We start from the raw sequence: 17,271 nt of genomic DNA, 5'->3' as shown, positions 1-17,271 counted from the left end.
TAATTGAGTGGTGGAACAGGGGATGGGTCACATTTGGCAGGGTCAAGACACTAACCAGCACATGAGAGAACCAGGCCCGAGGGTAGATTCTATGGGGGAAGTGTGGGCCCAATTCTGTGGAAATACAAGTCCCACTGGTTAGCTCATGAGTTGGGATGGTGATGGGCTTGCTAGGTGTGACCTTGGAACCTGCCATCACTCACTGGTAAAGGAACCAACAATCGTGTGGGCAGGTCAAGGCAGCAGCACCCGAATGTGCATCCTAAAACAAGATGTGGGGTTGGCTGAGCTGCAACTGGAAGGGAGTGGACTAAGCAGGGCTGAGCAACCCTTAACTCACAAGGAAGAACAGATATCAGGATGGAGCACGGGTCATGCCGAGCTAGGCTCTTACACTGACTGTTCTGCATGAGCCAGGGATACTAGGACACAGCATCGAAGGCAAAAGCCAAGACAGGTGAGGGGCTAAGTCACCTGGGTCAGAGCAACCACTGGCATGCGTGTAATCTAGGGCTGGGAATAGATTCGGTTGGAGAGCTGTGAAAGTATACCCTTGATAGGTTGGGGTTCCCCCTGGTGAGTGCTGGGGCTGGACTGGGGACTACATTCTTGTCTGGATATGGCTGCAGTCTCCCTTGTCACAAGTGTGAACTGGGGCTGGGCACTCCTAACTGGGCTAGACTCCAACACCTTCTGGTGCTCTGGAGAACCTGGGTAGATGTAGGACAGACTAGGCTAGGTCTCTGCTCCTACTGAGTCAAGTATGAGCTTTGTCTGGGTATGGACGAGCCTTGGCTGTGCTGAAACATCCAACAGTAAGAACCAGAATGGGTTGAAGGCCAGTAAGGAAAGGCACTGTTCCTGTCAGGACAGGAGGTAGACTAAGTAGGGCTGGCCCATGGACCACCAGTATGCGTGAAATCTGGCAATGGGAGAGATTCTGATGGAGGAGCCTGGGCAACTCTTCTGTTGAGACACAGTCCCTGCAGATGAGCACAAGAACCATGATAGGAAGCAACCCAGAGCAGACCAGAGAAAGATATCCACTAGAATACATTTGGCATAGGTCGGGGGCAGACCAGACTGAACCAGTTCGCATCACCCGCTGGCAAATCTGAGCATCAGAACAGAGTGTGGGTCAGGCCAGGTTTTGTCACAACACACACCAGTGCACATTACAGAAAGCCAAGGTGAGGTGAGCCATACCAGATGTGGCTGTAGTGCCCAACCAGCACATGTGAGAACCAGGAAGGGAGGGGGCAAAGTCGGTAGGGGAATGTGAAGGGCTCCCCTGCTGGACAGCCACTCCCACTAGAGAGTGAGTTGGGCTGGGGGCCCACCAGACCAGGCAGGGCTACAACACCTGTGGGTCTTAAGTGAGCTAGATCAGGAAAAAGCCAGGTTGGGCTGACTGTTCCTACTAGTACAAGCATAAATTAGGGTGTGTGAGGGTTGGTTGGGTTTTGCTGCAGCATCAGCTGGCAGAGACTGGTGCTAGGGGCTAAATTTGTCAGGTTAAACTCCAGAACCACCTGCAGAGTGCATAATCCGGGAGTGGAAGTAGCCTAGTAGGGAAATAGTGGGCACCTCCCTCTTGGGTTACCACTCCCACCAGAGAGCATGAAAACCAGGACTGGGGCAGGGGTGGCTAGACAGAACAGCACCCACCAGTATGTATGTGGGCTGGATAGTGGGATTGGTTGGGTTGAACTAGGTTTCAATGCACATTAGCATGTATAAGAGCTAAACGGGATGTGGGACAGACTGAACAAGTCTGCGGTACATACTGAACTAGGGTAGGGGGCAGGCTAGTGGGGGTTATGGCGAGTCGCTCTAATTAGGCTGAAGCTCTCACTGGTTTGCATGAGGGCCGAATATGAAGTGGACAGGATCAGGCTGGACTGCAACACCCCTTGGTTCACGTGGAAGACAAGGCTGGAAACAGTCCGTCGCCCTAATCAGCTTATGCACATGCTGGTAGTTGCAATTGCCGGACCCTGTACTGGCAAACACACACGAGAAACAGGTCTGGGATCACCTCAGACGAAGTTTCTTTGGAGATCCCTCCAACTGTACTGCTGATCTCAGAACCCCAACCATGAAGACACTATATCAGTCAGTGGATTCTGAATAGGTTTCATCGCGATTGAACAGCGAGATTGACAGCAATTCAGAACTGTTGAATTATCAAAACTGCTTTGAGTAGGACCCTCAGAGCATGCCCCACATCAGAGACCTGGGATGGGTGGGAGGTTGGGTGGGGCTTCTCCCTTTGTTTCTCCCCTGGCCCCACATACAAAAAAAATATATTAGTGTGGAAACAATGTGTTACCTATTTTCCTGTAGCCCTTGACCCTTTGTACCCTAATCAACGATGTAAAGACTATCAAAATAAAAATATGTATTAAAAAATAATAAAGAAAGAAATAAAAGGCAGAGACCCAAAGAACGGGGTTCAGAGACTGAGCAGGTAATCTTCCATCTGCTCCTTCTCTCCCTAAGTGCCTGCAACAGGAAGGGCTAGGCGGGCCAGAGCCAGGAGCCTGGGACTCAATCCAGGTCTCCCTTGTGGCTGACACAGACCCAAGTACTGAAGGCATCTTCTGCCTCCCAAAGGGGACATGAGCAGGGAGCAGAAACCACAAATGCAGCGGGAGCTCAGATCCTTTACACCCTGATGTGGGATGCTGGCATCCAGAGTCTTAAGTGCTGGAAATCTGAGGTGTTAGCCCCACTGATTCAGGCTGGAGTCTGTTTCCTGTCCCACTCCCCATCAGAGGATGTGTGATCTCAGCAACTATCATCTATGCCCCTGGCCTAGTTTACATGGCCTTGGAAGATCTAACTTGACTAAGAGAGGAAGGGTAACAGTGAGAGAGTTGGACTGCAGCCAATGGTCTGAAGGGAACAAGTGGCCCTGTGTGTCCTTGAATACTTCAGAAAGTCTCTGTGTGTGGCAAGTCCAGCCACCACCTGCTGCACTCACACCCCATGTCAGAGTAGCCAGTTCAAGTCCTAGCTCCAAGGTCCCTATCCGGCTCCCTACTAATGTCCCTGGAAAGCAACAGCTGATGCTTAATCACTTGAATTCCTGCTACCCATGTGGGAAACCTGGCTGGAGTCGTAGCTTCCTGGCTTTGGCTTGGTACAGCCTAGGCTGTTGTGGTCACTTAGGGAGCAAAGCAACAGTTGGAAGATTCTCTCTCTCTCTCTCTCTCTCAAACACACACACACACACACACACACACACACACACACACACACAACCTGCTCCTCCTATCTGACACTGTCTTTCAAGATACACATCACAGTGGAAAAAATTACATTCACACTCTCTGTCCTGGCAATGTGGTTCATGCTGCTTGTGTCAGAGCTGGAGATGAGGTAGGCTGGGGCACAGTGAGAATGAGCTCTGGCACCAGGTTAAGATTCTGAGTTTTCTGTTTTCCTAGGAATAATTAGAGCTCAGTCCAGTAGGTGCTTTCCGGGTCACTCAAATGAATCCACGTTATGCAGGTTTTACAATGTCACTGAGTAATGTCTGGGCTCTCTTCTACACTTCAAGGACATTGTCTTGCTAGCAACACACACACATACACACACACCACTGTGTACAAACCCAGCCAAGCCAAAAACTGGCCCGTGAAAGGGAAGTCTGAGCAGATAGGGCTTTCGGAAGAAGGAGGGGGCAGTGCAACAGAGAGCCGGGCATGGGCAGCAGACACGGCCCCGCCCGGCAGCTCCCAGCCCTGGGTTGTCACTAGTCCCTTGAGCATGAGGCACTTCTTAACCTACCATAGCTCAGCTGCTCTGAGTTTCTTTTTAAATTCATTTGAAAAGCGGTCGCGCTCTCGCTCTCTCTCTCTCTCTCTCTCTCTCTCTCTCTCTCACACACACACACACACACATATACACACACACAATTTGTTCTATCCACTGTCTCCCTCTCTGAATGTTCTCAGCAGCCAGAACTTGGCCAGGCTGAAGCCAGGAGCTCAATCTAGCCTCCCATGTGAGTTGTGGGGACTCGAGCAGCTGAGCTATCCCTGTTGTCTACAGGATGTGCATTAGTTTGGAGCTGGGTGCGAGAGCAGAGCAGACACTGAAACCCAGGCACTGTGAGAGGGGATGAGATGCCCCGCGGGGGGAGTCACGCCGTGCCATTGCCCGGCCCTCAGTTCCTTTCTGATGAATGGTGATAATGGGGCTGAACGTGCAGAGTCAGGAAAGCAGTTTCCTAATCCTGCAGAGTCACCCACAATGCATGTAACACCTGTTGTGTGCCAAGTACCCTCACTGAGCTCTTAGGAAGCAAGGACGTTGGCTGAAGGTCCCTGAAAGTGAAGTCACCAGGGCTGTGGCCCCTCGGGAGACTGTGTCAAGCTCCAGCCCTGGAGGCCCAGGAAGGCTCCTGTTGGGGTCCCACTGTGCCTGGGCTGCCTGGAGCTGTGGGTACTCCAGTGGGGTACAGGCCCTGAGCTCTGTCCTTGTTCCCACTCACAGGGACTGGAGAAGATCTCTGCCTACATGAAGTCCAGCCGCTTCCTCCCAAGACCTGTGTTCACCAAGATGGCCACGTGGGGCAACAAGTAGGGCCATGAGAGGCCAGGAGACAGGAGGAGCCTATGTCAGCCTGCTACCCAGGACCCTGGGGCCAACTGGTCCCCCTGTGTCCCCGGCACTGCCTTCTTCCTCTCACTCCCCTCTTATCCTCAAAGCCTTTTGCTTCTCTTTCCTCTACCTCCCTCCTGTTCCAAAAACACCCTCCAACCTCTCTCCCCCTCCCCCACCCCCATGCCAGGGAGTTCCTTCTCCTGCCTTTACTGTGTTCTGTCTGTCAGTAACTGTGTCTACTCTGAGGAGCCCGACTGGGTCCCTGGCTTGGAGGTCCATCCCCAGGCTCCTAGAGCCTTGCCGGCATACACAAGACCTGGGGCTGGGTTTTCCTGGTAGGGGAATTTCAGAATTTTCTTGCTGGACCACTGCTTCTCCTGGGAAGTATGAAGGCTGGAATTTGGGGTATGCAAGGCTGGATTAGGCTGCTATATTCACTGTCTTGCACCAGAACCAGAATGGGTGCCAGCCAGCTGAGCTAGGCCACAGCATCAGCTGGCAAGTGCTGGAACTAGGTATGAACCATGTCAGGCTGGACTGCAGTACTCCTGGTAGGTGTAAGATCCGGGGCTGGGAGCATCCCTGGTGGGGGAACTGTGAGCACGCCCCACTAGGTGGTACCTCTCACTGGTGAGCACAAGGACTAGAGCTAGGGGTAGGCCAGGTTGAACAAGATGGTAACATCTATTGGCATATGTGAGGGCCGAGTCTGGGGATGGGTCAGGTTGAGATAATCTGCTTTAAAAAAAAAAAAAAGGTTTAATTATTTTCATTTGAAAGGCAGCTTTTCTAGGGGGAAAAAGAGAGTTAGAGAGAGAAGGTCTTCCATCTCCTCTCTCAACTCCCCAAATGGCCCCAATGGCTAGAGCTAAAGTCATCTGAAGCTGGAAGCCAGGAGCTTTTCCCAGGTCGCCCATGTGAATGCAGGGTCTAAAGGATTTGGGCCATCCTCCATTGCTTTTCTAGGCCATAAACAGGGAGCTAGGTCTGAAGTGGAGCAGCCAGGACATGAACCAGTCTCCATATGGGATGCAAAGTGCCACAGGTCAGAGAATTAGCATGCTACACCACTGTGCTGGTCCAAGTCGCTTGTATTCTAACTTTAGTGGTGACAATTCATATTTGGTTTTTAGTGATATTTATTTCTTTGGGTAGATGACATAGATGTCAGTACATGCTCTCAGTGTGGCATGTCTAATGCTGTTGAGCATGTGGACTTTTTTCTTTTTTAGAAAGATGTATTTATTTTATTTAAAAGGCAAAGTTACTCAGAGAGAAGGAGAGACAGAGCTCTTCCATCGACTGGTTCACTCCCCACATGATCACAATGCCAGACTAAAACCAATAGAAAGCCAGGAGCTTCTTCAGGTCTCCTGTGTGGATGCAGAATCCCAAGGACTTAAGCCATTCTTCACTACTTACCTAGGCCATAAGCAGAGAACTGGGTGAGAAGTACAGCAGGAGGACACCACAACACCCACATGGAATGCTAGAACCACAAGTGGAGGACTAGCCTGATACACCATCACACCAGACCCCATGTAGATTTCTTTTTTCTTAAAGATATTATTTATTTTTATTAGAAATGAGATTTACAGAGAGAAGGAGAGACAGAGAGGGAAAGATCTTCCACATGCTGGTTCACTCCCCCAAATGTCTGCAATGGCTGGAGCTGAGCCAACCTGAGGCCAGTGAAGCATTTATAATTGAGGCTTTTAGGACATGGTAATTGTCTTTAAAATAAGTGCTTTCCCAATTCTTGGTTCCTATATTCACCTAAGTCCCCAGAGCAAACATGCTATTTTAATGGGTGGTTTGTTCACTCTCTAGGGAGAATACATTTTTGGGCCCCTACAGAACATCTGTACCTCCTGCTGTCCTGGAGGTCCACGGTTTCTTCTTGTGCCTTTTCTGTAGGGTTGCAACAGTACCTTGATGTTCTGCCTTTCCCTTTGCTGATAGTTGATATGTTGTACATGATTCCACCCGGCAAAGCACCATCTGTGAGTCACTCTGCTTATAAACTTCCCTGTGTAAAATTCTCTGCTTCTCTGTTATCTCTCTAGGGCTTAATAATTTTTCTTTTTTTGAAGTGAATATACAATTTATTTAACATCCAAACTTCATTAAGACATATGCAATATGGCAATTTTACTGAGGATTTAAACCCTACCTAAGATGATTGCTCACTGGGGCTAGCAATGGAGTCCAGTTCACACTTAGCACTAATTAAATACTTTATTGAATAAATACAATACCAAACGAAATGCATTCAAATGCTTTCCTTAAAAAAAAATTAGTTTTAAAGGCCTTTCTATTTAGGCTAATGACAAACACAATAAAGGCAGGTATGCTAGTTTAACATAATTGGCTGATTTTAGACAGCACTTGTATCTTTTAGTCCACAAGTATATTATTAAATGATAAGAATATCTAATACAACCATTTCTACAGAACTAGGAAATAAATGTCTAAGGAAGAAAGATTTTACAGACCCCATCTTTTATACCCACCCCAACAGTCTAATTCTAGAAGAAAAAGCCAGTGACCTTCCTCCTCACAAGAGCTCACGACTAATGTCGCTTTGCTATCAAAATCTGTATTTCTGATTCGTTATGAGCATTGAGACAAGATTCAAATATTCCCAAAGAAAGAAGCACAATGCCACGTTGTGATCGCCTATTTGGCAACAGTGAGCACAGCATTCAAACTATCTCATCCAGGAATTACATAAGGTTAGCCACATTCATGGGCATCTCCTCCACTGTAGTATTGCAGAAAGTCTCAATGTCACGAAGAATCCTCTTGTCTTCTTCAGTAACAAAGTTTATAGCCACGCCTTTCCTCCCAAATCGACCCCCTCTGCCAACTCTGTGAATATAGTTTTCACAATAGGTAGGTAGATCATAGTTTATGGCCAAAGATACTTGTACATCAATCCCACGCGCCAACAAGTCAGTAGTGATCAGAACACAGCTTGAGCCTGATCTGAATTCTCTCATGATGACATCTCTTTCCTTCTGGTCCATGTCACCATGCAGAGCAGAAACTGTGAAGTCCATGGCATGCATTTTCTCAGTGAGCCAGTCTACTTTGCGCCTTGTATTGAGAAAAATAACAGCCCGTGTAATGGTCAATGTTTCATACAAGTCACAAAGTGTATCCAACTTCCATTCCGCTCACCCAACATTGATGTAGAACTGTTTGATTCCTTCAAGGGTAAATTCCTTCTTTTTCACCAGAATTTGAATTGGATCTCTCATGAATTTTTTGGTCACTTCTGAAACATCAGTTGGCATTGTTGCAGACAGCAGCACAACCTGAATACTAGTATTTAGTTTTTGGAAAATTTCATAAATTTGATCCTTAAACCCCCGGCTCAGCATTTCATCTGCTTCATCCAAAACAAACATTTTGATCCTTTTTGGAGAAAGGTATCTTCTGTTTAACATATCAAATACTCTTCCTGGTGTACCAACAACGATATGTGGTGCTTCAGCCTGCAACTTTTACATTTCATTTCTAACGTTTGTTCCTCCAATGCAGGCATGGCAAGTTGCTCCCATATAGTCTCCAAGTGCCAGAATTCCCTTTTGGATCTTTAATGCAAGGAATAATAGCTCTTTGCTGAATAGCTGAAGGCTTCTCAAAACCGTAAGCATAGATGCCCTGAAGAAGAGACTCCTTTAAATTTATATCCTCAAAGTTATCAACAATTTCATTCCAGTTGCTCTCAATGACACCATCGGGGTCCATTCCCTCTGGGCCGCCATGTTCTCTGTTATAGTCCGCACAGCCACCAGACATGTCCGAAGCGCCCCTCAGTGCCCGACTGAAAAGCGGCTTAATAATTTTTCAAGAACTATCGGTCACAGGTGCAGACAGCTGAGTGGGATGGTGCCCTGGGGAAGGGAGACTTGGCAGATCGTCAGGCTTTTTCCGGCCTGAAGGTTTTCTTGCCCACCATAGGTGTGTTAGCTGGGCTGTGTGGTTCCCTAGAAGAGGGCCTGGATAGCTCAGGCCGCCCATCAGTGTGCTCTGGGAGTTTGGGGGTGTGGATTTGCAGGGTGAATGGGTGATTTCACAAGTGGAATTGGTTGATGACCTATGGGTTTATGGCCAGGTGAAGAATTACTGCTGAGGGATGGATAAGACTACTGTATGTGTATTTACAAGAAGGACTGAGACCAAATGGTGAAGGGGGGAACAGGAGGGCCTTTCATGGTCAGGCCAAAATACAAACACACATGAAAGACCTGAGCTGGGGTAGTTAGCTTCGACCATCATTGAGCACCACTCACTGGCACACACTAAAGTTGAGGTTGGGGTCTACCAGTGAGAGTCAGAACAGAGGGCAGGTGGTGTTAAGATGGGCCATGACAATAGCTAGCACATGGGAGAAACAGATCTGGTAGCGAAATCTGTGGGGGAGATGTGGGCTTACCCCTGTGGAATTGCAATCTCCATTGGCACGCCCAAGAGCTATGAATAGGAACAAGCCTGGCTGGGGAGATAAGGAGACATCCCAACTGGGTTGTGGTTCCTGCTGGTGAGGACAGGAGCCAGACTGGTGACAGCAGGCTGGGGCTGGACATGTCAAAAGCCCCCACTGGTGCGAGTGTGGACCAGGTCTGGGGACCAGCCATTTGGGCTAGATTCCAGCACCCACTGGTACTTGTGAGCACCAGGGTGGGTGTAGAAAGGGCTGGACTAGGTCTTGACAGGACAGAAGGTGGACAAAGTCAACCTGGGCCAAAAACCCACTGATGTGTGTGAGAACTGCCACTGGGGGGAGACCCAATAGAGGAGCTTGGGAAACTCCTTCTTTGGGATGCAATCCCTGCAGGTGAGCACAAGAATCAAGTTACAGTACCTGCCAGCATACCTGTGGTTCAGGCCTGGGGACAGACCAGGCTGGACCAATTCATAACATCCACTGGCAGGTCTGAGAACCAGGACGGGGGGCAGGAGGAGCCAGACTGGGCTGCAACACCAGCCAGTTCACACTAGGGCTGGAACAGGGATCAGGCTGGGCTGGGATAGGCTGCAGCACCCACCAACAAGAGTTGGAACTGGGGGGCAGACTAGACTGAGCCAGGCTGCACAATACAATAGTATATGCTCAGTGAGGCAACTCACGCCAGCCTGGGGTCCATGGGTGCTGGGTTTGTGAGCCCTGAGGGTGGGGGATCCGGTAGAGCTCAGGTCTCCTGGTTTGAGTCCTGGGACACGTCTACTAGGTGGATGCTGTGTTCGTGAGCCCTAGGTGTGGGGAATCTGGTATAGCTCAGGTTGCTTAGCCTGGGTCCTGGGCCCACCTACACAGTGTCAGGTTTGTGAGCCCCGGTGGCAAGGACCCAGTATCTCTTGGCCTGGACCCAACTAAGCAGTGGGCACTGGGTTTGTGAACCCCAGGAGTAGGGGATGCAGCGGGACTTGGGTCACCTGTCTCAGGTCCTTGGGCCCACCTGTGGCGGGGATTGCCAGGTTCATCAGCCCTGGGGGCAGGGGATCCAGTGGGATTGCCTGGCCCGGGTCCCTGTGCATGCCCGTGAGGTGGGTCCCAGGTTCATGAGCCCTAGGGGTGAGGGATCCAGTGGGGCCCAGGTCACCTAGCCCAGGTCTCTTGGCCTGCCTGCACATGGGGTGCTGGATTTGTGAGCCACGGAAACCTCACCTTGGTCCCTCAACCCACCTGCAAAGTGGGTGCCAGGTTTGTGAGCCCCAGGGGTGTTCAGCAGGGTTCAGGTTGCCTAGCTCGGGTCCTTGGGCCCACCTGCAAGGGGTTGTCAGGTTCATGAAGCAGGGGGGGGTGTGGGTGGCGCGGGAGACCTGGTGGACTCAAGTCACCTGGCCTGGATCCTTGAACTCACAAGAATATGCCCTCCTCAGTGAAGAAGGTGGAGAAGTGGGGGCCCAGCATGGTGGCCTAGTGGCTAAAGTCCTCACCTTCAATGCCCCGGAATCCCATATGGGCGCCGGTTCTAACCCCGGCAGCTCCACTTCCCATCCAGCTCCCTGCTTGTGGCCTGGGAAAGCAGTCGAGGATGGCCCAAAGATTTGGGACCCTGCACCCGTGTGGGAGACCCAGAAGAGGTTCCAGGTTCCCGGCTTAGATCGGTGCAGCACAGGCCATTGCGCTCACTTGGGGAGTGAATCATCAGACGGAAGATCTTCCTCTCTGTCTCTCCTCCTCTCTGCATATCTGACTTTGTAATAAAAATAAGTAAAATTGGGCCTGGCGGCATGGCCTAGCGGCTAAAGTTCTCGCCTTGAACGCCCCGGGATCCCATATGGGCGCCAGTTCTAATCCTGGCAGCTCCACTTCCCATCCAGCTCCCTGCTTGTGGCCTGGGAAAGCAGTCTAGGATGGCCCAAAGCCTTGGGACCCTGCACCCACATGGGAGACCTGGAAGAGCTCCTGGCTCCTGGCTTCGAATTGGCTAAGCTCTGACCATTGCAGTCACTTGGGAAGGGAATAATCAGACGAAAGATCTTCCTCTCTGTCTCTCCTCCTCTCTCTCTCTCTATATATATATATATGACTTTGCAATAAAAATAAATAAATCTTAAATTTTTTTAATTTAAAGAAAGAGCTATCAAAAGATGAGCCTGCATGTCCAGCATTGGGCAGTGGTGAAATCACTGCTTGGCATGGTTTTCTGCCACACAATGTGACCATTCTTCATTTTAGGTGTCCATTTGGGCTGAAGGATCCATGTTTATGGGTGTGATAGCGAGAGTGTTTCCAGGGAGATCAGCATGTGAATCAATGCAGCAAATAAAGAAGATCCACTCTCACCCTCACCAACAGTGCTGGCCACCGCGGATCCACCAAAGCCTCAACAGGAAAGAACAGGTGGAGGGAGAGTGAGTTCCACTCTGTTCATCTAGACATCCACCTTCTCTTCAAGGGACCACCGAACTCCTCCTTCTGTGGCCTTTGACCTTGAGCTGAGACTTCGACTGTGGCCTTTGCCCTCCATTGACACCCCCAGGCCTTTGGTGGGCACTGGACTCCATCACCAGCTCCTCTTCCCAGCTTGCAGATGACCGACCCTGGATCACCTCCATCTCCTTTGTGGGGAGCGGTGCACCAGGAACTGACCCCACACATATGATAGGCCGTCACAAGATGGAGGCTGGCCGAGGGCAGGAGGCAGGGTTGGTCCCGCCAGTGGGCAAAAGGTAGTCACGGGGATAGGCTGATGTGCTCACTGTGATTATGTCATTGCTACTGGCCTATCAGGTAGTGCCAAGTGGACCCACAGGGAGAAGTGATTGGTGGAGAACTGTATACAAGCAGCCCGCTTTCGGCAATAAAAGTTTTTCGGTTCGTTGGTTCGTTGGTGTGTTCATATGTGCGTGTGTTCGTGTGTTCATTCGTTGTGTGTTCCAGTTGTGGTGGCGGTTCATGTTTTCCCAGACCCGCAAGAGTGTGCGTTGTCATTATTTAGTGTCGCTGTGGAATGGTGATACTCCTTCATTCCTGGAGGCAAGGACCACAGCAAACAGATAAATATGCAAACATAAAAGAGTATTGCAAAACGCTGGTGGGTAAATAGAATTAAGAATGCAAGTGAACACTATTTGTGGGCTCCGGCTGACTTTGTGCCAGCACAGGCAGTGAGCTTACAGGGACCTGGGGGTGCAGGCATGCAGAGGGTCTGGGGAATGCATCAGTGGGGGCATGTGGAGACCTGGGGACTCATGCCCAGGGATGTACAGAAAGCCTGAGGATTTCCCCCACATGATTTGACCCAAATGGGAATTAGAGAAGGGTAGAGCCCTAGGTTAGCTTGCTGTCCTTGTGTTCTGGTGGACCAGGCTTGGGAAACTCTAAATGGGTCTGGATCTTGGGTAGCTAGAAGGGTAAGATCCCAGGCCAGCATACATCCCAGGAGCTTGGGTCCCTGGTGGGTGGGCAGAGTTCCAGGCCAGCACACCACCACACTGGAAGACTAGGCTTTGGAAGACTGTAGTAGGAAACCTATGAGCTCCTAGGCATAGGGACTGAAGATTGCTCAGGGAAAGGGGTCAGGGATGTGTGGGAGGGAGGACCATGGAGGGAGTATGTTTCAGGTGAGGAATGACTTCTGAGGGACTTCCATCAACCAGGCCACTGTACTTGCAGGTAAGTGAAGGGGATGAGACCCAGCAATTTGGAGGGGGCAAAGCTGAAGATTCTTTATTGGGTCAGACAGATGTACCTGCCCACATGAGAGACTTGAATTGGGCAGCTAGCATGGACCACCACCAGCCACCACCTACCAGTGCACACTAAAACTAGGGCTGAGGGCCTACCTGGAAGGGCTAAATCACACAGTACCCACCAGTGAGTGTCATAACAGGGAACAAGTAATATTAGTCTCTGCCATGACACTAACCAACATATGAGAAAACCAGGTCTAGGGGCAGATTCTGTGGGGGATATATGGACTCACCCCTATGGTACTATAATTTCCACTGGTTTGCCCAAGAGCTGGGGGTAGTGAAGGGTTGAGCTAGGCATAACCATGGAACTCTGACACTCATGGAAATCTCTGGTACTGAGATTGGGAATAGGCTGGGCTGATCCTGGCTACAGCACCTGGAGGTGCCCCCAAGAATAGGGTATGGGGTGGGCCGGGCAGGAAAATCCACCAGTTCATACAAAGGCTAAGACAGAGGGAGCAGACTATGCCAAGTAAGGGCCTAGCACCTGCTGGCACATGTGACATCTGGGTCTGGGTGTAGGCCTGGCGGGGGAAATACGGGAAACTCCCCTGGCAGGCCACAGCTCCCACTGGTGAGCATGATTCAGACTTGGGTGTTTGTCAGGTTGGGCAAAGCAGCTCCAGCTGTGGCAAGTGTGTGCGTTGGTTCTGGGGATGGGGGAGGTGGACCAGACAGGGCCAGACCAAACCTTAGCACACTGGCATGTTTAGGAACCAGGTTGGAGTGTAGGTAATGCTGGGCTAGGCTATCACAACTACCAGTTTGTATGTGACAAGGACTGGAGCAGACTGGACAACTAGGCTGCAGCACCTACCAGTGAGCACTGGGACTCAGGGCTGGCCTGGACAGGCTGGGCTGCAGCATCTGATGGCAAAGACCAAGACAGGAAATGGTGTTGGCAATACCCGCGTCGCCGCATACCCTGAGCGGAGCAGAGGGACTAGGGTTACAAAAGAGACAACACGCAGTGGACCATTCTTGTCAGGAGAATGCCGAATGCGAATGATCTTTATTGAAACTCCAAGCTGCCTTTTATACTCTGCCTAGCTCCTCCCAGTGTTTATCCAATCCTCAAGTGGCCAAGCTAAATCCCTTGAGTTCCTCCCAGTGTTTATCAGATCCTCAAGTGGCCACCCTAAATCCCTCGAGCTCTTCCCAGTGTTTATCCAATCCTCAAGTGGCCACCCTAAATCCCTCGAGCTCCTCCCATGTCCTGTCCAGCAGGACAGTCAACGGGGTCGCAGCCACCTAGGAGAGAATGAAGGGACAAGAGACACAAAGAATGGACAGCAAGACAGTAGGTCTGATCAAGCTGTCAGTTTATTGATTTCAACTGAGGGTTTTTATATTCTTCAGTAACTAAGGCTTAGGGAAAGAGAAACTGGGACGCAAGCCATGGTCTCAAGACCGATTGTTCTTGAGCAGCCACCATATCAACAATAGTAACCAACATATCGACAATAGCATAGGTAATCAGTAACAAGATGTTGGTAAGTACAGCACCAATCACATTCTGAAACAGTTGCTAGGAACAATTGAAGCTAAGCGTGTGATTAGTTTCATTACTTCTTTCAAAAGCATCTAGCCAACCGGGAATTTTCCACTGTCCCATAGGTCTATATTCAAAATGGCTTCAGTGTGGCTATACTGCATGACTCCTGACACTCCCAGTGTTTATCCAATCCCTTGGGGACTTAACTTGACAAATAGGAAGCAGGAACTTGCGGTTAAGCCAGGGGCTAGATGTATCAGGCCAAGATTACCCATCCTGTTACCCTTTGAGAAACAAGCTAAGCTGTGAAGTTAACCCTTGGGAGACCGGGCCCTGCAGAATGGACTATGCCAAGCTTGGTCAAAGCAACCACTGGTACATGCAAGATCTGTGGCTAAGATGAGAGCTGGTTGGGGAGCTAAGGGAACACCCTGACTTGGGCCCACTGGTGAGCCCAAGAATGGGGACAGGGGTATGAGCTGGACATGACCGCAGCATCCCTTGGCATGGATGTGAACTGAGTCTGGGATGTGCCAGACCAAGCTAGACTCCAGCACCCGCTGGTGCTCATGAGAGCCAGAGTGGGTCTAGGGTAGGCTGGGCTAGGTCTCAGCATGTGCTGAACCACATGAGAACTGGGTCTGAGTGTAGACCAGGTGTGCTGGGCTGTAGCACCCAACAGAAAGGACCAGAATGGGGATGGGCCAGTTGGGTAAGGCCACTCTTCCTGCCAGGACAGGAGGTAGACTAAGTCAGTTTGGCCAACGACCCACCAGAGTGTACAAGATCTACCACTGGAAGGACACCTAATAGAGAAACTTGGGGAACTCCTCTGTCAGGACACAGTCCGTGAAAGAAAGTACAAGAACCAAGCCTGGGAGTAGCCCAGACCAGGCCAGGTTACAGTACCCACCGGCATACGTGTGGAGCAGGTAAACTGGGCTAGTTCATAACACCCACTGGCAGATGTGAGAGCAAGGGGTACAGGACAGGCCGGGTTGGGCCACAACACCAGTCAGTTCACATTAGGGTCAGGACTGTGAGCTGGCTGGACTCGGCTAGGCTATGGCATCTAGCCAGGTTATACCATGAGCTGAAAATGGGGTCAGACCAGGCCAATCCAGACTACAACACCTGACAGCAAATGCTGAGGTGAGTGAGCTAAAACAGAGTGGGCCACAGCATCCATCAGCACACGTGAGACCAGGCACGGGGCCAGTGCTGAGGACACAGGAGATACAAGCCTGGAAGGGGACGCAGTATGCTCCCCTGTTGGAGCACTGCTCCCATTGTTGGGCATGAGAACTGGGACCAGGGGCAGACCAGGCCGGGCAGGGCTATAACACCCATAGGCCTGCATGTGAACTGGGTTGGGGAAGAGCCAGGCTAGGCTAACAGACTGTATCCACTGGTGTATGCATGAGCCAAAGGAAGTATAGGCTGCTTGAACTTTGCCGCAGCATCATCTGGCAAGTGCTAGGACTGGGGGTAAGCCCTAACAGACATGTTATGAAAAAAATATGAATGGACTTTAAAATTCTGCACTCAAATAAACTCCTGCTTTTAATCCATATTCCAAAAAGTTTGAAAAGGTCTTAGTACATTTATTCTCAGATATGTCCTCAAAATTTCCATGTCTTTGTGGAACTCTGGCTGGTTAATATTTAGCACACATGGGCCCAGCGCAGTAGCCTAGTAGCTAGTCCTCATCTTGCATGCACCAGGATCCCCTATAGGCACTGTTTCATGTCCCAAATGCTCCATTTCCCATCCAGCTCCCTGCTTGTGTGCTGGGAAAACAGTAGACAATTGCCTACAGCCTTGGGACCCTGCACCCATGTGGGTGACCCAAAAGAATCTCCTGGCTCCTGGCTCCTGGCTTTGAATTGGCTCAGCTTCAGCTGTTGCAGCCACTTGAGGTATGAGCCAGCAGATGGAAGATCTTTCTCTGTCTCTCCTGCTCTCTGTAAATCTGACTTTCCAACAGAAATAAATAAATCTTTATATTTCTATATATAAATAAATAAATTTATAAATATACATATTTATAAAAATGTATATATTTATACATATTTATTTATATATATAAAGATATATAGAGAGAGAAAGAGCGCGCACACATACACTGATCAAAATTATCAGTTAATACATTGGTATATCTAGCACAACAGGCCATGATGGAACACATCCATTTCTTTCTTCTTTATTTTTTTTTTAAGATTTATTCATTTTTTATTACAGCCAGATATACAGAGAGGAGGAGAGACAGAGAGGAAGATCTTCCGTCCGATGATTCACTCCCCAAGTGAGCCGCAACGGCCGATGCGCGCCAATCCGAAGCCAGGAACCAGGAACCTCTTCCGGGTCTCCCACACAGGTGCAGGGTCCCAATGCATTGAGCCGTCCTCAACTGCTTTCCCAGGCCACAAGCAGGGAGCTGGATGGGAAGTGGAGCTGCAGGGATTAGAACCGGCGCCCATATGGGATCCCGGGGCGCGTCCAAGGCGAGGACTCTAACCGCTAGGCCACGCCGCCGGGCCCATCTTTCTTCTTTAAAGATATATTTATTTTTATGAAAGGCAGATTTACAGAAAGGAGGAAAGACAGACAATGAGCTTCCATCCACTGGTTCACTTTCCAATGGCCGCAATGGCCAGGGCTGAGCTGATCTGAAATCAAGAACCAGGAGTCTCCTCCTAGTCTCCCCCCCAAGTGCAGGGTCCCAGAGCTTTGGGCCATCCTTCACTGCTTTCCCAGGCCACAGGCAGGAAGCTGGGTCAGAAGCAGAACAGCTGGAACACAAACCAGAGCTCATATGGGATGCTGCACTGGCACACAGAGGATTAGTCAATTGAGCCATTGTGCCAGCCCCACATCACACCCACTTCTATCAAGGATTTTCTTTACAGATGCAACTGACTAAAACCCCTTATAATGCAGCTCTGAGG

General features: G+C 50.1%; 1 pseudogene; it reads right to left on the bottom strand.

Moving 5' to 3' along the window:
* Nucleotides 1-7,325: 7,325 nt before the first annotated feature.
* On the bottom strand, nt 7,326-8,433 carry LOC101524079 (eukaryotic initiation factor 4A-II-like; annotated as a pseudogene).
* Nucleotides 8,434-17,271: the final 8,838 nt, after the last annotated feature.

This window comes from Ochotona princeps, chromosome 2, assembly GCF_030435755.1.
Source record: "Ochotona princeps isolate mOchPri1 chromosome 2, mOchPri1.hap1, whole genome shotgun sequence".
NCBI lineage: Eukaryota > Metazoa > Chordata > Mammalia > Lagomorpha > Ochotonidae > Ochotona > Ochotona princeps.
This window is presented reverse-complemented; position numbering and strand designations above follow the sequence as displayed.